General features: G+C 37.9%; 1 protein-coding gene across 7 annotated transcripts in view; it reads right to left on the reverse strand.

Annotated features, from left to right (window-relative positions):
• The window catches only part of MAPKAP1 (MAPK associated protein 1), a 265,446-nt gene that overhangs the window by 157,541 nt on the left and 82,844 nt on the right, over positions 1 to 25,061 (reverse strand). The window lies entirely within an intron of this gene.

Here is a 25,061-nt window from a genome sequence, read left to right on the forward strand (position 1 = left end):
TAAATTGAGTATCAGATCTAAACTGCTGCTAAGTGTTCAGTTTCTCTCCCAAGGAAAAGAAACAGAGAAAGGATAGACAGCTTAGCTTCTGCAATTAAAGAGACAAAAAGCAGGCAACATTATTCCATTAGTAACAACTGCACAAGCAGATCATTATGTGTAATTTTAATGCAGAAATAAATATATCAGTGTATCCAGACGATGTAATGATGCAAATTGATAAGAGTTATTTGCAGCCTTCAAAAGAGCCATTCTCTGAAAAGAATGGCTACAGTTCTATTCCATCAGTATCTTTATCCCAACTTCCTCAAGAAGGACCAAAGGATGCTATATTCTACCAATGGTCTTGCCTTTAATAACATAGTAGACAGACTTGGTACAGGGGTCTCAAATGATCACTACTCTAATGATAATTAATGGACTTCATTTGATCAGAAGTAATAATCTCAAACAAAATCTGGCCTAAATTGGTCTAATTCAGGTTTTACTGGCTATGGGAAATAAACAGGGTCGACATGAGAAAAAAAAAAAAAAAAAAAAAAACCCAAACACCAGAATTGTAACATTTTGATCTTAATAAAATGCTGGGTTTATGGACTCACAAAAAGAACTCTTTTTTTTTTTTTTTTACATTCAAAATGGTAATACTGAATTTATAAATGGATTTTGTGTAAAATTCTATGACAAATCCATTCAGAGATAGAGACTTGGCTTTGTAGTGCTATCTTAACCTTCAATAAATCTGGAATGCTTAAAGGCTATTAAATTAACATTTCCCTGATCTGGCACCTGTAGTCAAGTTAATTTGTCAAAAACATTTCTACAGTTTGTCACTGGACACTGTATTTTCTGACAAGTTAAGCTTAAAATAAAATTGACAAAATCTCATTAATTTCCTCTGAATCACCAACCTTGGTTCCATTAAGCTTTTATTATTAAGAACGTCAACTGCCACTCTTTCTTTAACAAGGTCAAGTTCTGATCTGGGTACCTCCAGGATCCTTGCTATACTAATAGAAACTAGGGAGGCAGTACAGCGTGATTAAGAGCACAAGTCGGGGCATCAGATAGATCTGAGTTCAATTATAAGCAGTGCCACTTACTATGTGTGCCTGGACAATTTATTTAAACTCTGTGGGTCACTATTTTCTCATCTACAAAATGTGGATAACAAAAGTACCTCCTCAAAGAATTGTTGAGACGATTCAATAAGACTGCATGGGCCAGTGCGGTAGCTCACACCTGTAATCCCAGTACTTTGGGAGGCTGAGGCAGCTGGATCACCTGAGGTCAGGAGTTCGAGACCAGCCTGGCCAACATGGTGAAACCCTGTCTCTACTAAAAATACAAAAAATAGCCAGGCGTGGTGGTGGGCACCTGTACTCCCAGCTACTCGAGAGGGTGAGGCAGGAGAATCACTTCAACCCAGGAGGCAGAGGTTACAGTGAGCCAGCATTGCACTCTAGCCTGGGTGACAAGAATGAAACTCCATCTCAAAAAAAAAAAAAAAGACTTCATGTAAAGCACTTATTACTGTGCCTAGTCCCACAGTAAATGCTCAAGAAATATTGGTTATTACGGTGTTTTTTCCTACTTTTTATCTACTTTTATATCAATAGACTTAAAAAAAATATTGCCATTCATAGACTTTTGAAACTGCAAGAAATCTGAAGGGTCATCCCCTTTGAAATATCAACAAATGACTGTCTTACAATCTCTCCTGAACACCTTCACTGATGATGTCCCTGTCACCATGTGAAGTAGCCCCTTTTCTTCAGTCTTTGGCAAACAGTTTTGCCAGCTAAAATGTGTTTATTTCCACTGAGGTGCAATCTCTCTGCAAGTTTTACTTATTAGTCTTAGTGCTAACCCTAATGAAATTTGAACAAATCTACCTCTACCTCCATAGACACCCTTTCATATACCTAGGATCTCAAACAAAAAACTTGGTTACTAAACACCATGGAATAAGCCAGGCTATAATCCTTTCAAGAGTACAACACAGCACAGAAAATAGCATTTTGTAACTTTTCCTTCTGTAACATCTATGATAAATGTTAAGTCCTTTTTTTTTTTTGAGATGGAGTCTTGCTCTGTTGCCCAGGCTGGAGTGCAATGGTGTGATGTCAGCTCACTGCAACCTCTGCCTCCCAGGTTCAAGCGATTCTCCTGCCTCAGCTTCCCGAGTAGCTGGGATTACAGGCACTTGCCACCACGCCTGGCTATTTTTTGTATTTTTAGTAGAGACAGGGGTTTGCCATGTTGGCCAGGCTGTTCTTGAACTCCTGACCTCAGGTGATCTGGCTGCTTGAATTCCTGACCTCAGGTGATAAAGCTGCCTCGGTCTCCCAAAGTGCTGGGATTGCAGGCGTGAGCCACCATGCCTGTCCGTAAATGTAAATCTTTAGTCCTGGACTCAAAACAAGGAAGGAGGTTGCTGCTCTCAGAAATGGTTTTCTCTACTTAAAACAAACCCTCTATATTTTGATGCTCTGACATTTTTGAGAAAGAAATAAAATGCCTAGCAACTACTGGTTTAAACAATCTGTTATCAAATGAAGTTTGATTAATAGCCTCAAATAATTCTTTTGTTTCAAGATATCAACTGAAAAACTAGCAATCATTCATGTTCAAATGTAGGTAAGACATTTCATAAAACATGGGGGGAAGTATGAAGGAAAAAAAAAAGGCCAGTCCACTCCGTATCAGAAACAATCATTTTCTCAAAGACCTAAAATCAGAAAGCAATTCCTGATACTGGCAGTTTTCACCAACATAAGTTACATTTGCTAGACTTCTGTTTGCTGAGTCAACTGAACTGATCTGGACTCTGGCCCTGCCAGCCTTGAGCTGTGCAGCCTTGGGTAAGCCCATAATCTCTCTGAAAGTCAGTTTCCTCTCCCATAAAATAGAGATGAGACCATCTACTTCAAAAGATTATCAGGAAATATAAAGTGAAAACAAAGCATGTTAAAATCCTCTGTGAACTGCAAACTATCATACAAATGTCAATTATTCCTTATTATTGTAATTTAAACTGTTACTCAGACCAGGCAGATTTTTGGACAAAATGTCCCTTCAAGCAAACATGAAATTGAGAAGTAGGGGCAACAGGGAAAGGTCTCTATCTTAATTATTTTGAGAGAAGAACCACATTCTCTTCTCATCCAGCCTTGGGACAGTTACAGCATTTATCAGAATGTGCTCTCACACAGGTATAATCTAGCCATCTTAAAGCATGTCAAATGTCCATTTCGAATTTTCAAAGCCATGATGGGATTCTGTAGAGCATTAATGTTACACAGTGCTTTGCATTTAATTATACAAACAATAGCTTCCATAATGATGATATTATCAGGGAAAGGTAATCTGCATGAAGTAAGCCCCATCACAGAGCATAAGTTTAGGGACCTCTTCATTATTAAATCATTTATATAATAAAATCAATATACTTTAAAAGTAAAAATAGGTTTTTTTTTAAACCATAAAGAAGAGTTACATGTTTTAAACTCTATCAATTATCATAATATAATGAGGCTTGAAGATTTAATATCAACTTTTAAAATTAAAACTCAATGGAGAATGTATATTTGACTCCATTACTAGATGATGTATCTCTAAAAAAGGTTATAGTACAGCCATTATCACCTTCCTAAATTATATGGAAATTTTGGCATAACCCTTCAACTACCCCGAGGACAATTTAATTTCAAAGATAGCGAAGTATTTTGAGAATGTAAAATTGCATAAATATTGAAGGAAATAATCCAGGCACATATGTCATATTCATTTCTTGCAGGGTTTCAGTCGATTAAACATTACAAAAATTTTAAATGTCACTATTCACATTAAAATTGTTTCCTTAATTTTAAATAGTGTAAAAAATCCACAAATTTCTATACAGTGGTAGGTTTGTAACTAAGTGTTTTATCACTTTAAGATTCAATGTTCCTTAATGATATAACTCAAAAATTTCACTGTATCATTATTTAGAAAGTCATAAAAATCTCTTATAATTAATCTTTCATGCACATCCAGCTTATCCAAAGTTAGAATTCAATTAGATGGCCTTGGCATAAATGGGCTTACTACTTTATTTGCTCAATCAGTGTACGTCTCTTCAGTAATTATAATTAATTCAAGTCCCTGATGTACCTCCTAGCAAACAATGTAAAAACATCAGACAAAATGTAAATAAATAGGTTCACTTTTCTTCAATTACAACATTCACTTTCATTCTCAAAATGCACATGTGAAATAACTGGGATAGTTGTTACTCTATGTAACACATAAAGGCCAACACAAAGAACCTACACCTCTGGTGACAGAGAAGGATGCTCCTCCTCAGCAGAAAATATATTATGGTTGTTTACATTGTGATACAACTGCAAAGAGCCAATTGAGAAAGTCTGCATTTAACACAGTTTGCAAATGCAAGTTGAAATACAAATAGCAGCTCATGCCTGTAATCCCAGCACTCTGGGAAGCTGGGGTGGGAGGATCACTTGGGCCCAGGAGTCAAGACCAGCCAAGGCAATATAAAGAGACCCCATCTCTAAAACAAATTTAAAAATTAGACAGGTGTGACGGTGTGAGCCTGTGATCTCAGCTATTCGGGAAGCCGATGTGGGAGGATCACTTGAGTCTGGGAGGTTGAGGCTACAATGAGCTGTGATCGCGCCACTGTGCTCCAGCCTGGGCAGCAGAGGGAGACCTTGTCTCAAAAAGAAAAGAAAGAAATATAAACATCAGCAAATGAAAGAAGAGACAAATTACTAATTATCTAGAACAGCACTTCCTGTTGGAAAGAATCACTTGTAACTATCAACAAAATTTACAACTGAGAAGCAGCCCAAAAAGTCTGATTATTGGGACTTCATCTGCGTCTTCCAGACAGCGTCACCAAGAAAGCAGTAAGTGGCAGAAAACTTTTATTTCTAAAACTGAGGGGACAGCAAGATCCACAGGATAATACAAACTGTCAGACAAATTATTCAATTAGGTAGTCAGCATAGCAACACAAAGTAAAAGTAGCCAGCTACAAAGCTGACAATCTTGATGGGAGATGGGGCCAGGCACAGAAAGTGCATTCCTCTGTACACAGCCTTTGCACTCCCACAAGCTCTCTCTGCAACTGGCAGGTCACTGCTGCTGTCATTTATTGGGCACCTATCAGGGTCCAAGCACTTTTCATACATTATCTCATTTAATATGCCCAACAGTCCCGTGAGGATCGCTCATTCCCTCTTAGAGCTGTTCATTAAGTAGGCTGTTCCAAAACCCTCAGCTAGTGCAGCCTGGGCAACAGGGCAAGACCCTGTCTCAAACAAAACAAAACCAGGCAGAACCTTCTGATTCCGTTTTCTCTCCTTTTTTTAAGAGATGGGGTCTCACTCTTTTGTCCAGGCTGGAGTACAGAGGTGTAAACATGGCTCACTGCATACTTGACCTCCTAAACTCAGGCAATCCTCACACCTCAACCTCCCAAGAAGCTGGGACTACAGGAACACCACCACACTTGCTTCTTTTTTTTTTTTTAATAGAGACAGAGTCTCAATTATGTTGCCCAGGCTAGTCTCAAACTCCTGGGCTCAAGTGATCCTCCCACCTTGGCACTCCAAAATGTTGGGATTACACGTGTGAGCCACTGCACCCAGCCTCTGTCTGATTCAGTTTCAAGAAGCAGTGGTCAAGCACCAACTTCCAGGCCACAGGCAATCTGTACTCGGATTATGAGGCTCATCAGTAATTGTGAGGTGTATCTGTTACTAAATCTGGCTACCCAGGTGGCAGTACCCAATTGTGCTCTGATAATGACAAAAGAGGAAAATAACAATGTGGTCCTTGGAGAGATGGGCAAGCAGCACAATGACATCAACATGGCATCAAGCTCCAACACAAGCAAAGGGTCTGAGGAGACAAAGGTCCATCTCAGGTTGCAATTATCTGCAGAAATGGGCAGCACAAGACCTGCTCACTTGCAGAAACTGACAAGTCACTCATGTATCAAAGTCTCCGGGGTTTCTCCTCAGTCCCCTGGCAGTATTTTCCTTGTGTTCATCCTGAGTCTTAGTCAGTCCAATCTCCTCTGAGGTCCTAACTAAACCAGACACAGGGAGAGTCGGGATTTTATCTTATTAAAATAGATATGGCTAATTTGTCTTTTCAAATTCATTTTAAATTAAATTGGATTTCCTCGGAAGGCTGCTAGGTCAGTTCCCCTGCTGCGAACACAGGACAAAGGTTAATTGCAAGCCCTTCACCAGCTCTTCTGCTCCCTTGGGCAGACTCTGATAACCTGCCCCGAGAGGTGGGCAAGGCTTTGGTTTATTGGGCAATAATGTTGCCATTACAGCCATTTACCATTATGCCAAGAAACATTTTATTTTTTTTTAACTAAATAACAAGGTATGATTACAACAACAAGAAAGAAATGTAATGATGTTACCAACTGATGGTTAATTCTAAAATGCAACACTCAAAGAATAAGACCTAACCTATTTGCTTCCCTAAAAAGCTCCAATGGATGCAAAAGTACACACTCTTCTGGAGCAAACTGCCTTCTGGTTCCAATGTAAAATTCCATTAACATTTTCACTTAATTTATCTCATTTAGACTGTCTACATTCATGAAAATTTAACCCAGTAATTCCCTGTTATACAAAGCATAACAAAGTATGAATATTTAAATACAATGTAAATAAAACACTTTATCAATTATATTTTTGTATTCTAAATTAGTGACTTCACTTAGCATGTCTGCCTTGCACAGCACCACACTATTTTTCAATTAAAGGTCCAGATGTTTCAAAGGCTCCAGTAGGCAATGGCAGTTATGAGAAATGCTTTATCTGCATTGTAATCATCACCACCACATCAGCTCCAGGCTGCATTAACATACTCATGTTTTATTCCAGCTCCCCTTCAACCAGAGCAGGTAATTATACAACACAGCAGAGAAACACAATCCTAAAAGCTGCACAATTTCCTTACAAGCATTCACCTGAGCAACACATTTTCATACATGATTTTAAATTCTTCTAGAAAACATTTCATTACATAGTTAAACTTGCTTTAGCAGGAACACTGATAATTTCAATAATATGTTGTTAATAAAGAATGAATAACAGTACAGATGTACCAAATTTATCTCCAAATAGTATTGAAAGTGCAAGAGGGACTGTACGTACTTGTGCTTGTGTGTACTGAAAATCAACAAGAAGTCTGTGTGTGTAAAAAAACACTACCAGTTGTTACAATCTAAGCCATCTCTTCTCTATTTTAATGCCAATGTCATCTCTTGAACAAGTCAATTAGACATTTATTCTTACTATACAGAAATGACAACTCACCTGAGCTGAGGCTGAGCAAGTATACCAATTATCCCTGTTCCTATTCGATAGTAAAATAACACCACAGCAAAACAAAATGCAATGCTGACAGTGGGAACAAAAATACTATTGCATTTATTATTTAGTTAATTAAATGACTCCCTTATTTACAAACAGAAAATAACCTATGGTATAAAAGATACTGCTATGCATAGTAAACATAGTATAATTTAACGAGAAAATATAGTTCCTCATCATTAAGAGAAACTGTAGCAAAATTCACTTTAATTATAACTTTTTATTATTCTACAAACATTTTTTATTTTGAAATATTCCAAGAAGAGAAGTCCTAATAAAGATGCTATTCAAAAGATAAATGCCTTTACAAATATTAAAACCTCAGACAGGTCAAATCCTGGCAGGTTACACTTCAGTATCTGAAAGCAGACAGCTTCCATTCCTTCCTGAAGGAACCTTAGGTGGAACATTTTTAATACATCACTGTGTCACTTTTTAATGTGCCCCAATCTATTAACCACATGGCAAACTAACAGGGATTTTTAAAATATGGGTTTTATGGCTTTGTGCTGGTGATTAATTAAATAAATAGCCACCGTTTCACAAATCATCCCTCTAATTAGTCTAAAACAGACACTTTGCATTCACTGGTATTATTGCCATCTGAAGCTCACAGAAGGGCAGGAGTGGTACTGCATGGCCACATCTCTGCACTTCGGAACCCATTGTCGCGGGCTCCACGGCTGGCATCCCACCCTGCCACCCAGAGGCAGAGGTGTCAACTTTGCAGGTGCTGCAGTCAGCTGGAATTTGGCTCCAGCTGCTCAGAAAAGATGTTCTCCTTAATTATTCTCCCTCACCCTAAAGGAAACAATGGAACAACAAAGGAATAAAGTACAACCTCCAGCTGCAATAAGAGGTTTCACCAACACAGTTCACGGAGTGAATAAGAAAGTTGGTTGATTTAGGAATAAGTAGGGAGCTACATTAAACAGGCTTTCCTGAGAACTCAAAACATGTTATGTCATCTTGAATTCAGGTATTAAGCAATTATTTCCAAATCCTATTATTTAAAATACTCCATTCAAAGACTGAGGAAATCACTCTCTTTGAAACTGATAGGAATTCAACCTCTTTTAGTAGCCTATTTTATAAGACGATAATTCCTCTGAAAGCAAATTAAACTTAGAAATAATTTTTAGTGCCAGAAAAAAAATCAAATGGGAATATTTCAAGAACCCAATTTCCTTCAGGAAATACATTAAGTGGTTTCCTAATCTTTTAAACTTCATTATGTTTAGAGGAAGGCAGGGAGGGAAGATGGGTGTAGGGAGGCAGGGGGAAGAAAGAAGGAAAAGAAAAGGGGTTAAAGGAAAAGGAAAAGAGTATATGGGAAAAAATCAGCAAGGATAACATACCAAAATGTGCTCTAAATTATTCTGCAGAAAGGGCTGTCCTCATATCCCTTCTTTAAGATTTCTACGAATGGGAAGAAGAAATGGGGTATAGTAGAAAAGACCTAGACCCTTAAGCAAGATAGACTCTGACAGGTATTGTGCCTTTCTCTAAGTCATGTGATCCCATTTACCCTCAGTTTCCTCCCCTATAAAGGATTTTAGCCCCTATCTTCAATATTATAGGGAAACTGAGATACTGTCCTCGCACATTCCCTGAACAGAGCAGATGCTCAAAAATTATGGCCATGAGAAACTGCACCAGACAATGAAAACTGGGTTTAAGGCAGAGTCTAGGTTCTTTGTTTTCATTCTCTACATGCCTTTCTGAAAGGGTCAAGGTGATTGTAGCCAACACTGCAGATGCTGTGTTCTTGATACGAAAAGGAGAGACAAAAGCACAAAAGGTTCATCAACACAGGACAGTCACATTATGTTCACCCTACTGAAGAAAACCCAAATCTTCTACAATCGAGAAGAAACAGTGTAGTTTCTCTGACTTTCATCTTTACTGGTCATGGAGCTAGGGGAGGGTATGTCTGAGACGGCTCATGGGTAGAAAGTGGAGAGCAAATAAATGCACTTTGGATTCGAGAGACCTAGGTCTGAATTCCAGCTTCACTACTTACTAGTTGTGTAACCTCAGGCAAGTCTGTTCCCCTTTCTAAGCCTCAGTTTCTCCATGCCAAAACTGCAATAATATTACATACTTTACAGGGAAGCTTGAAAGAGTGAATGAAATGGCATAGTAGATACTCTGGCATACAGCAAACACTCCAATAGTTTCTATTACATTAAACTGAATCATATGAAACTGCTGATAATCACTTATGATGTACAAAAACTGCAATTTCATAGGACTTCAACAAATATTATAGTGACTAAAACAATAAATATCAAGGGCTGGAGAAATAACTGAGAATTCTCAAAAATAAAATGAACTACATTCCTATCAAAGGAAGACAAGCAAGATATAAAGGGTGTTTTTCAAAGACTGGCTCTTCATTCCAACACTACAGCAGCTAATATTTATTAAACACTATAGGTCAGATATCACCCCATACATTTGACATCCATATTAGCTTATGTAATCTCAAACAACTCTGAGTTAGATTCAACAATTATTTCTATTTTAGAGTTGAAATGGAAGCTTGTAGAAATGAAGCAACTTGCCCAAAGTTACACAGCTAGTGAAGCAAGGATGCTAACTGGGGATGTCTAACTCTGGAGCCTGAGTTCTTACTCATCACTTAAAATTGCCTTCCCACACTGCAAAGTTGCTTACTTTGCTTTTATTTTTTATTTATTTATTACATATTTTTTGAGACAGTGTCTTGCTCTGTCACCAGGCTGGAGCGCAGTGGCGCAATCTCAGCTCACTGCAACCTCCACCTCCCGGGTTCAAGCGATTCTCCTGCCTCAGCCTCCCAAGTAGCTGGGACTACAGGCATGTGCCACCACACCCAGCTAATTTTTGTATTTTTAGTAGAGACGGGGTTTCACCATGTTGGCCAGGATGGGCTTGATCTCTTGACCTTGTGATCTGCCTGCCTCGGCCTCCCAAAGTGACTTTGCTTTTAATAAGACTGTATGGGGACAAAGAGCAAACAAGTTACAAATCAACTTGTGGGCTTCCGAAGGATGGCCATGTCAATGGGCAGACAGGCACTGGCAGGGAGGGTATGTCACGTCAGCGCCTACAGTGACTGGGAGGATGATGCATCCAACAGTCCCACTGCAAACATGGCACTCTAGGGTTCTGCTTATCCCATGTCACAGTGTTATTAGAAAAAGAAAAAAAGAACAGTAGCAGACATGCTTCGAAGTTTCCAGAAAAGTCCTGAAGTTTTAATCAAATAGCTGCTGTGTTCCCACTATGTTACAGTCAAGCCTTTTCACAATGTGACAAAGGAAGCAAAGCTTTTTATTCATTTGTTAGTCCGATCATTTATTTATTTATGTTCACATCTCTTGCTTCCTGAATCCTTTGATGTAAACAGTGAACAAGCCATCATAGCAAGGGAAATGGCACTGACAGCGGATGCTCTGAATCCACTCCCTTTAAAAAGAGAATTCAAGTCAAGAAAACCTCCAAATGCCAGGCTTTCAAAGCCAAAATTCTAAAAGCAATCACATTTGCATTTAAGGCTTCTTGGGGCCGCCGCTGTGGCACCAAAATCCACCAAAGATAAAGAAGATATTTGTACTAAGTTGGGAAAGTGGAGACATCAGCATTTCCGCCTTCAGACCATTATTCCTGCTCTCCAGACAGCACCTGATAAAGCATCTGGAGTGTTTTGTCTTCTGCGCAGCCACTGCTTTTCCGACGCCTGTGCTCAGGGGTTTCCCTGGGGTTTCCTTTCCAACAATTGCGCAGAGACTCTGAGAGGAGCCAAAACGAGCTGCCTTAACCTTCCAGTAAACCACTATTTCCATAGAGGATTAAAACAAACGTTTCAAATAAGCCAATTTCCTTTACTAAAAAACCAAAATGACAATAGTAGTACCAAGAGAAATATACAAAGACGATGAATAAGACATACTTCTCCTGTCTTTGGGCATGCAAAAAAAATAGAGAGCAAAAGGTTAGATGGAGGTGGGCTACACAATTCCCTCTTATTTCCAACACTGCCCTACAATGGAGCCTAACTAACTAAGAAGTTACAGAAGAATTAGACTGAGTCATACCAAGAGGGAGAGAAAAAAACCTAAATGCTTATACTACCTGATACATGCTGATGTTGCATGTTATATATTTTTAAATTCCTGTTAATTGTAAATTTGTCTATTAAAAATGCAACTGTGTCATTTTTTAATTAGGTACTTCCAGAATTCTGGGGATGCAAAATGGTTACTTGCTGAACTGATGGGAATGAAAATTCCCATCTTTGAGGTCTCTATAGAAGGGAACAAGTTTCCTTCCCCTAAAGTACCCAAAGCAGCTCCCTTGAACCACAGCAAGTGGGAACTTCCTTTGACCCAAAGGGGTAGGGATGTATATGCTCAACTAAATGAACAGGACATACACAAAAAACAGCTGGAACGGAAAAAATCCTTAAGAAATCCCACTCTCGGAATGCTAAGGGAAGCAGACAGCCTCTGGCTTTCTTTGTTTCACCTGCCAAGCTTCTTTCTTTCTTTCTTTGTTTTTAAGAAAGAGTATGTTGTTTGTTTGTTTTTAAGAAAGAGTCTCACTATTTTGCCCAGGTTGGTCTTGAACTCCTGAGCTCAAGTGATCCTCCTGCCTCCGCCTCCTGAATAGCTAACTCAGGCACTTGTCACCGTGCCTGGCCTGCCAAGCTTCATACTGTTTTCCTCATTTTCTGACCCTGAGTGCCTTTCTCGTTTTTCTCTTTGTGGTAGTTTTGGTAGTTTCTCCCAAACTCACATTCAATTTTACACTACTACACGTACAATGTGAGATGTTTCACATTTAACACTCTATTAACAGCATCTTGAACATTTCTGGAAAGAGAATAACTAAAATTAAAAACAGCTACCATTTACTCTGTGCCTGGCACTGGGCTGAGTGTGCCACATAAATTCTCTCTTTTGATCTTCAAAACAGCTCTCACTTACCCTATTTTACAGATAAACTGCTAAGAAGTGAAAGAAATTGTTAAAGGTCACACAGCCAGTATGACAACTCAGATGGAAACCTGCCTCTGATTGACTCAAAAGACCACAATCTTAACTTGACAACAATTCTTCCCAAAACCAATATATTTGAAAAGCTTTTTTGGAGGGAAAGTTCTTATTTGAAAAAACATCTTCTTACATTTTGAATCAACATTTGCATGAAATAAAGAGCCATGATATGTGTAAACACAAACTCTTTCTCTTCATTCTGTAATATATATTCCTCTCCCACAGCATTTAATACAACACACTAAAAACTATTTTACTATAGGACTTGTATTTCAACCACATGGCAAAATATGTATCCTGACCAACCCTCAAACAGAAAACAGCTAAACATTTTTATGAAATATAAATGTTCTATTTATATTTTATCTGACTCAATACGATGGTTGGCAAGTTTTTAAGGCAATCACAAAAGCACAAAGATTAAGTGAAAAGAGAACCTAGAATGAAAAACAGAACACAATTTTGCCTTAATGATGGTACTTGCCAAACAAGGTGACATGAAGTGTCAGTTTTCTTGGTCAGCAGGCTATAGGGAACAGTCTATCTATAATCTATAATAAGACCATGATACCCTCCTCACAACCCACCACCACCAAAGACCTACATGTGAGAGTAAATCAGAATTAAGGTTTCCCAACTGACCTCCAGCAAGGTAAAACTGCCTGTCTTCCCCCAAAATTATTTTCTTCCTCAGACTTTATAAACATAAACCAACCTTCATATGAAATTTCTATCCCAAATTTGTATTATTTGATGGACCAGAAAGATTTTAAGCCAAGAATTTAAAGTGGTCCTGAGCTGGTAGTGCCCCCAGGTTCTAGGTAGAAGCAAACACAGATCCTACTGGGAAAAACCTAAATGACTCAAATAATTCCAATAGAAAAATCTCCAAGAAATAATTTGTTCTATCTCCAAATCACAAAACATAAAAGGCATCATGAAATAGGCCCAGAAAGACTGGAGTTATCAGTATGATCAGAAGCAAAATATAAAATAAATGTGTAAGCAAAAATGTGGAGTAAGTGCAAGGACAATAAAAGATTATCCATGGTGTGATATATTATGGTTGAGTAGGAGAATGTTGCTAGGAGTGAATGTCAACTTTTAAAGATTAAATAAAGCACAAATAAAGGAAATATGGCAAAATGTTAACAATTACTGAATACAGGTGCTACACATAAGGGTGTTCACTGAACTTTTACTAATAAAATTACTACACTTTTCGTAATAGTTTTTTAAATTACCAAGCAGATTTTTACAAGATCAAAATCAGACTTCTAGAAATTAAAAATACAACAACTAAAATTGGAAATGCAACATATGGGTTCCACAGCTGAGGAGAGAATCTGTTAGGAAGATAAGAGTTGAAGAAATTACCTAGAATGCAACCCAAAGAGACACGAAGATAGGAAATAAGAAAGAGACGTTAAGAGATGAGAAGGATAAAATAATACATTCTGATAGGTGTAGCTAGAGTTTCAGAAGAAGAGAAAAGAATAACTGGTTCGGAGGCAATGTCTGAAAAGACAGTGGCTGAGAATTTTCCAGAATGATGAAAGACACTAATACACAGATTCAGAAAGCCCAATGAATGCAAAAGAAGAAAAATAGGAAAGAAGATCTGTATCTTAAAACATCAAAATGAAACTGCATCTATACCAGGCAAACACCAACCAAATGGAGCAGGTGTAACTATTTGAAAGGGAGGAAAACTTCACTAGAGACAATTACAAATGACAAATGGTTCAATTCACCAGGAAAAAATAGCAATTCTGAAATTGTGTGAATATAAAAGCATAACATCACAATATATAAAGAAAAAATAGTCACAATTAACAAGAAAAAATGGACAATCTATCAACAGCAGGAAATTTAAGCACATTTTTGTCTAACGATGGCTTGGACAAAAATATCTGTAAAGAAAATTTTAACAGAATTACAGATTGAGTAGCCCCTATTCAAAATTCTTGGGACCAGGAGTGTTTCAGATTTAAGATTCTGAAACATTTGCACTATACTTATTGGTTGAGTAACCCTAATCCAAAAATCCAAAATGTAAAATGCTCCAATGAGCATTTCCTTTGAGCATGCTCCGAAGGAAATGCTTGTTTCTAAATATTTTCTGATTTCTTTATTTTTTTGATACATGAGTTACTTATAAGTGCTCAAAAAGTTTTAGATTTTGGAGCATTTTAAACTTCAGATTTTCAGAGTAAGAATGCTCAACCTGTAACAATCTTGACCTAATGACAATATTTAGAATATTGCAACCAACAGCAGCTAAAATCACAATTTTTCCAAGTTCACATATAATATTTATAAAAGGTGACCTATATTAATGGGCATACAGACATGCTCAACGAGTTTCAAATAATTGGTAATGTCATAGCTTCTGTACAAATTCTTTTAGTTTTTTTTTTTAATTTAAAATTTTTATGTTAGCTTTTTAATGGGGGGCGGCATGTGGAGTAAGATTGGAAATTAAACTTATCTACTAACAATCAGTTGTTGTAGAACCACAATAAACTGAGTTCCTAAATGCATTGTCTATTTCCTGATTCCCTATTCTTTCTGAAGCCATCTGTCCTGCAGTGTTTTTGAACAGGCCAGCATTCATGTACAAATCTTTATGTGAATGAACTTATGTTTTTAATTCTGTTGGGTAAATAGAGGCTCTATCAATTAAGAGATCCTGATTCCCAAAGGGAGAACACTTCCACTGGGAGACACAGCAGAATTACCACTAAATGTTAAAACTGTGGCTGCAGCCCAGGTTCCTCATGCCAAGGGACATCAGGCAAGAAGGAAAGTCACCATCCTCACAGGAGTGACTGACACTCATCAGAAGAACATGAGGCTGTTACACAATGGAGGCAGGAAGAAACACATCTAGCCAGTAAATCCACTGGGGTATCTTATTACTTTTACCCAATTTTGGTGGTTAATGGACAAATGAAGCAGCTACATCATGAGAAAGGTAAACAGAGGCTTGGGCCCTCAGAGATAAGGATCTGGGTCATCGTACCATTTAAGACCTAGACCAGCCGAGATGCTAACTAACCAAGGTTGACGGGACTAGAATAAATACTTGAAGAGACAGATGAGTGTTAGTCATGACCTCAAGATCAGTGGCAGAAACGGGACTGTAGATCATTATACTAACCCTCTTTGTATACATTTCCCCAAAGAAAAGAAGTCCAACGCAAACCTGAAGGTGTGCTCCCAGAACTTAACATGAAGCCAGTAAACCCAAGCAGCACCAAGGGTGGACTGGCATGGTCACTTCCTGTACTACCCAGATTCCCTCTTTTCAGGAATAAAGCGCATATTTCCCAACTGCTGGAAGGAATGCTGGCTGATGGCTATCAGCTGCTAGTCCTTTCCTGCAATTGTGTTGGCTGACAGAGTCACCTTGCCAAGACTGCACCTCCTTCTCAAGACACTCAGAATCCAATGATAGGTTAGATGCAAGAATGTAAGAGGCCTGACCCCCTTACCCCAACTTGGGACAACTCTGAAGGTCCATCCAGCTGCAGAGTACTCCGTGGTGTCAGGTGAGGCCTTGTTATGACTGCATCACAGTCCCAACTCCTTCCTCTACCCAATTCTGTTTTCCTCTCCTTTCCACACAGATGCTAATCCAGAAAACACTCCCTAATACATTTCCTGCATGTTAATCTCCATTTCAGAGACTGCTTCCCAGGAGAACCCAACCTGTGACAACAATAGTTTACTTTTATTAGCAGGTTCCACCAAACATTCAAAGAACAGATAATGTTAGAATTACCCATACTATTTAACCTTACTGAAAAACAGCAATTTCTTTTTCTTTTTCTTTTTTTTTTAAGATGGAGTCTCGCTCTGTCACCCAAGCTGGAGTGCAGTGGCGCGATCTTGGCTCACTGCAAGCTCTGCCTCCCAGGTTCACGCCATTCTCCTGCCTCATCCTCCCCAGTAGCTGGGACTACAGGCGCCTGCCACCACGCCCGGCTAATTTTTTGTATTTTTTAATAGAGACAGGGTTTCACCATGTTAGCCAGGATGGTCTTGATCTCCTGACCTCGTGATCCACCCCCCTCGGCCTCCCAAAGTGCTGGGATTACAGGCATGAGCCACCGCGCCCAGCCAAAAAAAAAGCAATTTCTAAATCACTTTATAAGGCTAGAAAAACCTCCATATCGAAACCTGAGAGTGTAAGAGAGTAATCTTACAGGCCAGGTTTACTTGTGAACAAAGATCCTAAAGAAAATATTAGCAAACCAACCCAGCAAGATATAAAAACTAGAATATTTGATGACCAAAGTTGAGTTTATTGTATCAAATTCTAGGTTGGTTTAACATAAGAAGATAAATCAATATAATAATCATATTAAAGCTGGGCGTGGTGGCTCATACTTGTAATCCCAGCACTTTGGGAGCCCGAGGTGGGCAGATCACCTGAGGTCAGGAGTTCGAGACCAGCCTGGCCAACATGGTGAAACCCTGTCTCCACTAAAAACACAAAACTTAGCCGGGTGTGGTAGCAGGCGCCTGTAATCCCAGCTACTTGGGAGGCTGGGGCAGGGAGAATCACTTGAACCCTGGAGGTGGAGGTTGCAGTGAGCCAAGATCACGCCATTGCACTCCAGCTTGAGCGACAGAGTGAGACTCTGTCTCAAAATATAATAATAATAATCATCATCATATTAAGAGATTAAGGAGAAAAATCATATGGTAGTATAGGTAAATTCAGTATAATCAACATTCAGTACAGTTGAATGTACATGATTTAAAAAGTAATAATTATTGTAGCTAACTAGGAACAGAAAGGACTTTTATTAACCCAACATAGAACATCTGCTAAAATAGGAAATATCCTAAATGGTGAAATACTGGAAACATTTCCTTTGATATCAGAAACCAGACAATTTCTTTTCAACATGGTATTGTGAATCAATAAAAAGAATTTTTAAAATTTTCAGCTCTGTAAAGCAAGAAAAAATAAAGTATAAGGATTAGAAATAAAACTATCATTATTTGCAAATGACCAACTACACAGAAAACCAAAAAAGGTATAAGTTAATGGAAGTTATAGGAGTTAAGGTTACTGACATTAAATCAATGTCAAAGAAATCAACTACATTTCTATATACCAGCAAAGAAGAGGAAGACACTATAATTTAAATAAAATCTTGAAAGTAGAATTTAAAAATATATTTAATAATAGGTATATGTGAATCAATCTAACAACAATGACAAACTATACATATATATGACTTCCATGGAGAAAATGATAAAATTTTACGAAAGATATTATAGGTCACTTAAATGATATATCATGTTCAAAATGGTAAAGATGCCAGTTCTCCCAAATTGATCTACAAATTTAATCCAACTCTAATCAAAATCTCAGGAATTTTTTTTTAACTTGACAAGTGATTTTAAAAATGTATATGGAAGGGGCTGGGCACGGTGGTTCACACCTGTAATCCCAGCACTTTGGAAGGCCAAGGTGGGTGGATCACCTGAGGTCAGGAGTTCAAGACCAGCCTGGCCAACATGGCAAAACCCCATCTCTACTAAAAATACAAAAAAAAAATCAGCCATTGTGTAGCAGGGCAATAGGTTAAGAACATACAAGACACTCACAAATAACAAAAAGGAGGTTGAGGCCTGGCACAGTGGTTCATGTCTGTAATCCCAGCACTCTGGGAGGCCAAGGTGAGTGGATAGCTTGAGGTCAGGAGTTCAAGACCAGCCTGGCCAACATGGCAAAACCCCATCTCTACTAAAAATACAAAAATTAGCCAGGTGTAGTGGTGCATGCCTGTAATCCCAGCTACTCAGGAGGCTGAAGCACGAGAATCGCTTGATGTTGCAGAGGCAGATGTTGCAGTAAGCCAAGATCACGCTGCTGCACTCCAGCCTGGGCAACAGAGTGGGATTCCGTCTGAGAAAAAAAAAAAAAAGAAGAAGAAAAAAAGAAAAGAAAAGAGAAAAGGAGGTTGAAGAGGCATGATTTATCAGTTATCAGAAATTGCTTTACATTTAAAGTAATTAAAATAATGTGATATTAACACAGGAAAAAACAAATAAACAACTGAAACAGAAAAGTCCAGGAAGAGTAGCACAAACATAGGGAAATTTGATATATGACCAAGCGAGCATGACAAACCAATGGGGAAAGGTGGAACTCAATAAATAATGCCACAACAACTGATTAACCACACAGAAAAAAACAGAAATCAGACCTCTACCTCACTACCACACATGCAAAAAATCAGTTCCAGATGGATTAATTATTTAACTATAAAAACTTTAAATACAATTTGGGAAAATAACTTTATAATCTTGAGGGTAAAGATTTCTTAGAACACAAAAAGCAATAATAAAGCAAAAGACTGATAATTCAATACATTAAAAACAAGAATTTCTGTTCATTAAAAAGCACCAAAAAGAGAATGAAGACAAGTCACAAACCAGGAGAATCTACAACAGTTGCTACTCAATACATAAAAATGGTTAGTATCCAAACATACATTCAAATTTCTTCTTCAAATCAGGAAGAAATTGATTAAAATAGAAAAAAGATTAGAACAAGTAGTTCACACAGAAGAGGAAACATGAATAACCAATAAACACACAAAAAGATGTTCAATTTCAATTATATTCTGAGAAATGCAAATTAAAACCATAATGAGATACAATTTCACACCCATAAGACTAGAAAAAAACTAAGTCTGATGGGGGAGCACGACACTGACGCACTGCTGGAGGGGCACACATGGGAATAACCACTTTGGAAGACAGTTTGGCATTATCTATAAGCTGAAGCTGCACATAGATCCCATGACCCTGTAAGTCCATCTGCATGTATTCCCTAACAAAGTTTTCAAACCATGGTCCTGAGGGCTAGGAAATCAATTTAGCCAATTTCAACCAATCTTTTCTTTTAAAATTAAATAAAATAGAATTGATTAGAATAAAAAATAGCATGCATTTGTACCTAGTAAAGGTTACGTATTTTTCTATGAAAACAGTTTCCATATATCATTTATCTATATGTGCACTTAATATGCATGTAATGGTTCAGGATGTAAAATGTGTTTCTATTTGTGTGTGTGTGTGAAGTGAGGGATATTTTAATTAAATTAATGTAATCATTCCACAATGTATGCATAGATCAAAACTTTCATGTTGTACCCCAAAATGTATTACATATGATTCATGGCCAAAATGCTTGTAGACTGGGCACAATGGCACATGCCTGTAATCTCAGAACTTGAGAGGATGAGACAGAAGGATCGCTTAAGCCCTGGAATCTGAGCCCAGCATAGGCAACAAAAGGAGATCCTGTCACTACACATTTTTTTTTAAATTAGCCAGGCGTAGTGGCAAGCGCCTAGCGTCCTAGCTACTCCTGAGACTGAGGTGGAAAGACTGCTTGAGCCTGGGAGACCTAAGCCACAGTGAGCCATGATCATGCACTCCAGCCTGGGCAACAGAGACCCTATCTCAAAATAAAATAAATCTTTTTAAAAGTCTGTAAGTCTCTGCCAAGGGGTAATTCTTACACATTTAAAATACTTATAAACAGCATTATTTGTAATAGCAATAACTGGAAGCAACTGAAATGTCCATCAAGAGTGGAATGGATAAACTGCAGAGTACCCATACAATGAAAATGAATTAGCTACAGCTACAGACATCAATATGGGTGAATCTATGGGACATAATGTTACAGAAGGAAACATTATGTCCTTCTGTACATAAGTAACATACAGAAGTAACAATGTTACAGAGGAAAAAGTTACAGAAGAACACTTAAAGTACAATTTTATTTACATAAAGTTAAAAAAATTGTTCAGAGATACAAATATACAGGATAAAGCTATAAGGAAAAGCAGAACTAAAGACATGTCTGTGAGTGGCGAGGGAGCAAGGAGGACACAGAGGGAACTTCAAAAGTAAAAGTAACATTCTTCCTCCCTAAACGGGTGATAGGTACATGAGTGACTATTGTATAACTCTTTATACCTTGGAGATACTTTAAAAATCTTCTATGTCTACTCAGTATTTAATTTTTTCTGATTTAAAACAAAAATATTTACAAGTGAACCCATTTCTCTAATTCACTCATGAGAAACCTCATAATCTTTCCAGCATATGTGGAGAGGAAAAGCACCCAATTACTCCCAAGCAACCAACAACTTCCTTTAAGAACTTAGGGAGGATCGCCTGAGGTCAGGAGTTTGAGACCAGCGTGGCCAACATAGTGAAACCCCATCTCTAATAAAAACACAAAAATTAGCTGGGTGTGGTGGCACGCACCTGTAGTCCCAGCTACTAGAGAGGCTGAGGCAGGACAATCGCTTGAACCTGGAAGGGGGAGGTTGCAGTGAGCTGAGATTGCACCACTGCACTCCAGCCTGGGTGACAGAGTGAGACTCCGTCTCAAAATAAAAAAGGCAATAGGCTGAATGTTAGAGACAACCCATTACCTATTATGGGACTACAATGAATCAAGGAAAAGAAAGCAGGAAAATAAAATCTCAAACTCCTACTAAGCTTAATTCAAGTTCTAATTTCAGTTGCTAATTCAAATGTTGGTCTATATTTAGCAAAATGCAAGATTATTACTAAAACACAAATATATAATCTGATGGTGTATTGTCAAGCACTAATTATTTTTCAGAATGAAAGAAAAAAGAATACCAAGTGATTTCAAAGACAGAAAAGACCTATAGTCACTCAAATTTGTTTGATATGTGCAGTGGCGTGTATACACCTCAAATATGTTTTTCAACATATCTTTATCATTATAAAATAACAACAAACAAACAGCTATTTAATATAGATTCTCATAAGCAATGCAGTAAAGGGTCACTTAGAGGAATTCGAAGACATTTTCATCCACCCCCGCACCTTTATTTTTACTCATGAAAATTTGTCTTAGGCTGGGCACGGTGGCTCATGCCTGGAATATCAGCACTTCAGGAGGCCAAAGCAAGAGAATCCCTTGAGCCCAGAAGTTTGAGATCAGCCTGGACAACGTGGTAAAACCCTATCTCTACAAAAATTTTTTTAAATTAGCTGGATGTGGTGGTGCATGTCTTCTGTCCCAGGTAGTCAGGAGGCTGAGGTGGGAAGATTGTTTGAGCCCAGGAGGTCAAGGCTATAGTGAGCCTTGATCATGCCACTGCACCCCATCCTGGGCAACAGAGTAAGACCCTATCTCAAAAACACAAAAACAAAAAATTGTCTTACTATCTTCTGCTTAGTATAAACATGGGCTAGTCACATTTTAGAGATATTTACGTCTTGCAATTTAAAGAGGGAGTTAACATTCCCCTAATGCCAACTTTTAACTTAATGACAAGTACTATGGTGGTGGCAGTGATAACATAAACAACAGCAACAACATTGGACGAGAGAAAGTCACAGGTATAAAAAATGGAAATCAGAGAGGTTTACAAAAATCTGCATTTTGGAGAATCGCTTGAACCCGGGAGGCGGAGGTTACAGTGAGCCAAGATCATACCACTTCACTCCAGCCTGGGTGAAAGAGTAAGACTCCATTTAAAAAAAAAAAAAAAAAAAAAAAAAAAAAAAAAAAAAAAAAAAATCTGCGTTTTATTCTGTATATTATTGCAAATTAACAATATTCTTATATGTGTGAAAATCCTAAAAGAACAAATGAAAAACTACTACATAGAATTTGGTAACATAAAGGAATACAAAATTAACAGAGAGAAATCAGGAACCTTCATATATACGAACATAGCAGAAAATAAGACCTCATTTACAACTGCAACTACAAATACCTAGGAAGAAAATTTAAAACTATGCAAGACATTTGAAAAAAAATTTCTCCACATTGATTAATTCAAAATCCAGAAGCTATAAAGGCAAAAAATGTATATTTCGCTACAATAAAAAAAAAATTAGTGCATAGTCAAACAAAAAAACTCCATGAACAAAGTCAAGATACATAATAAACTAGGCTAATCTCCTCAATATATTTTTTTAAAAATCTTAGAAAATAAGAAAAAGTTCAAGAATCCAACACATCTGAGCAGTTAACAATAACTGTCAAGATTCTTAAATAAAAAGAAGCTCAATCTTACTAATAAGAGAAATGTAATTAAAATTATACAGATTTGGGCCAGGTGCCGAACGGCTCATGCCTGTAATCCCAACACTTTGGGAGACCAAGGTGGGCAGATCACCTGAGGTCAGGAGTTGGAGACCAGCCTGGCCAACATGGTGAAACCTCGCCTCTACTAAAAATGCAAAAATTAGCTGGGTGTGGTGGGGCACACCTGTAATCCCAGCTACTCTGAAGGCTGAGGCAGGAGAATCACTTGAACCCAGGAGGTGGAGGTTAAGTGAGCTGAGATCGCACCCCTGCACTCCAGCCTGGGTGACAGAGCGAAAAAAAAAAAAAAAAGTTATACAGATTCATTTTTTATTGATTAGACTGGCAAAAATCCAAACATCTGACAACTTCTGTGGCAAGGCTATGGAGAAACAGGCAGTGTCTTACATTGCTGGTAGGAGTGTAATTGGAGCAATCTCGAAGGAGACAATTTGGCAATACTTACAAAAATTACAAATGCGTATTCCCTTTGACCCAGCAATTCTGCTTGGAATTCATCCTACACATATAATTGCACATGCACAAAATGCCATATGTACAAGATTATTCACTACAGCATTGTTTGTAATAGTAAAAGATTAGAAACAAGTCAAGTCTTCACCAACAGAGAATTAGTTACATAAATTACAGTATTTCCAAACAATGGAATACTATGCAGCTATATGAAGGGATGAGAAATTCTCTGGCACTAACAGAGACAGATTTCCAATCACACTGGTACGCGAAAAAAGCAAGCTCGAGAAAAGTGTTAACAATATGCTACATGTTGTGTAAAAGGGGAGAAAAATAAGTATATTTTCATAAGGACACTAGAAGATATACAACCTAGTAAAGTGGGTATGGGTAGGGACGACATGAATGGGGGACAGGAGGGAGTGAGATATGTTTCCCTTTTACATTTTTGAACCATACAAATGTATCACCTATTTAAAACATGAAATTAAATAATAAGATAAGAATAACTAACAACAGTGCCATCAGGCCAGATGCGGCGGCTGATGCCTTTAATCCCAGTACTTTGGGAGGCTGAGGTGGACTGATTGGTTGAGCTCAGGAGTTTGGGACCAGCCTGGGCAGTATGGTAAGGCCCCGTCTCTACCAAAAATGCAAAAATTAGCCAGGTGTGGTGGCATGTGCCTGTAGTCCCAGCTACTCCAGAGACTAGGGCAGGAGGATCACTTGAGCCTGGGAGGTTGAGGCTGCAGTGAGCCGTCATCATGCCACTGCACTCCAGCCTGGGAGCCAAAGCAAGACACTCTCTCAAAAAAACAAAAACAAAAACAAACCACAATAGTGCTATCATTTATTGAGTGCTTACTTCATGGTGGACACGTATTATCTCATTTAATTCTCATCAACACAATGAAGTTAGTAATATTATTAACCGTAGCCTAAAAGTAAGAAAACAGGTACGAGAATTTTCCACATCTGTAAACCAGCAATACTACCTATCTCAGAAGTTCATGCCAGGATTAAATGAGATAATGTATATAAAATACTTAGCACAATGCCAAACACACAGTAAATGCTTAATCAATGCTTGACTATTCCAAGCTCTTTTCAAGGATGTTTCAATCAACTGAACCAAAAATAACAATAAAGTCAGAAAAGAAGTTAGCAAAGGTGCTTTACTTCAAATGTGTATGTTTAGATTACCAGCCTCTACCTAACTGAAGGCTGCTTTAGATATGTGATATCCTCACTATACAAATTCCATGGTCATTAAAACAACTTCTTATACCCCACAACTATACACGGGTTCTTAAGGCTACTATTTAATAATTTGAACATATTTGATGCAAAAGGGTATCAACTGAAAAGTTTAGAAGTGCAACCATTGTTTATTTTTAAAAGAAGGAGAGTAAGAAGTGGAATCAACAGATGAACAGATAAGGAAAATGTGGTATACATACACAATGGAATACTATTGTCATATAAAAGAATGGAAGCCTGTCATCATCACTGGCAACATGGATAAGTCTGGAGGACATTATGTTGAGAGAGAGAAGTCAGGCACAGAAAGATAAATACCACATGTTCTCACTCATATGTGGGAGCTAAAAAAAATTGGGGCTCATGGAAGTGGAGAGTAGAATTGTGGGTATTGGAGGCTGGGAGAAGTATGGGGAAGGGAAGATGGGGAGAGGCTGGTTCATGAGTACAAAATTATAGCTAGATAGGAGGAATGAGCTCTGGTGTTCTGCAGTGCTGCAGGGTAAGTGGTTAATTATAATTTATTGCATATTTTCAAAAAGATAAAAGAAAGGATTATGAATGTTCACGACACAGAAATGATGTTTGTGATATGTGAATTTCTCTGATTTGATCATTACGCATTGCATACACATATCAAAATATCACTGTGTACCCCCATAAATATGTACAATTATTATTCTTTTATTTTATATTTTATTTTATTTTTTCCTGAGACAGAGTCTCACTCTGTTGCCGAGGCTGGAGTGCAGTGGCGTG

The sequence above is a fragment of the Pongo pygmaeus genome, chromosome 13, assembly GCF_028885625.2.
Source record: "Pongo pygmaeus isolate AG05252 chromosome 13, NHGRI_mPonPyg2-v2.0_pri, whole genome shotgun sequence".
Taxonomy (NCBI): domain Eukaryota; kingdom Metazoa; phylum Chordata; class Mammalia; order Primates; family Hominidae; genus Pongo; species Pongo pygmaeus.